The sequence below is a fragment of the Bison bison genome, unplaced genomic scaffold (assembly GCF_000754665.1).
Source record: "Bison bison bison isolate TAMUID 2011002044 unplaced genomic scaffold, Bison_UMD1.0 scf7180017864265, whole genome shotgun sequence".
NCBI lineage: Eukaryota > Metazoa > Chordata > Mammalia > Artiodactyla > Bovidae > Bison > Bison bison.
The window spans coordinates 78,638-79,523 of NW_011494837.1; positions in this window are offsets into that span (position 1 = coordinate 78,638).

An 886-nucleotide genomic window follows, 5' to 3' on the forward strand; every position below is an offset into this window, starting at 1 on the left:
CACTTGAGAAAAAGGTGAAATTCATTGTTTTGGAGTGAAATGTCCTATAGATATAAATTAGGTCTAACTGGTCTATTGTATCATTTAAAGTTTGTGTTTCTTTATCTATCCATAGGTGTGAGTGGGGTATTAAAGTCTCCCACTGTTATTGTGTTATTGTTAATTTCCCCTTTCATACTTGTTAGCATTTGTCTTACATATTGTGGTGCTCCTATGTTGGGTGCATATATATTTATAATTGTTATATATCTTCTTCTTGGATTGATCCTTTGATCATTATGTAGTGTCTGTCTTTGTCTCTTTTCACAGCCTTTGTTTTAAAGTCTATTTTGTATGATATGAGTATTGCTACTCCTGCTTTCTTTTGATCTTTATTTGCATGGAATATCTTTGTCCAGCCCTTCACTTTCAGTCTGTATATGTCCCTTGTTTTGAGGTAGGTCTCTTGTAGACAACATATATAGGGGTCTTGTTTTTGTATCCATTCAGCCAGTCTGTCTTTTGGTTGGGGCATTCAACCCATTTACGTTTAAGGTAATTATCAATAAGTATGATCCCATAGCCATTTACTTTATTGTTTTGGGTTCGAGTTTATACACTGTTTTTGTGTCTCCTGTCTAGAGACTATCCTTTAGCATTTGTTGGAGAGCTGGTTTGGTGGTGCTGAATTCTCTCAGCTGTTGCTTGTCTGTAAAGCTTTTGATTTCTCCTTCATGTTTGAATGAGATCCTTGCTGGGTACAGTAATCTGGGCTGTAGGTTATTTTCTTTCATCACTCTAAGTATGTCTTGCCATTCCCTCCTGGACTGAAGAGTTGCTATTGAAAGATCAGCTGTTATCCTTATGGGAATCCCCTTGTGGGTTATTTGTTGTTTTTCCCTTGCTG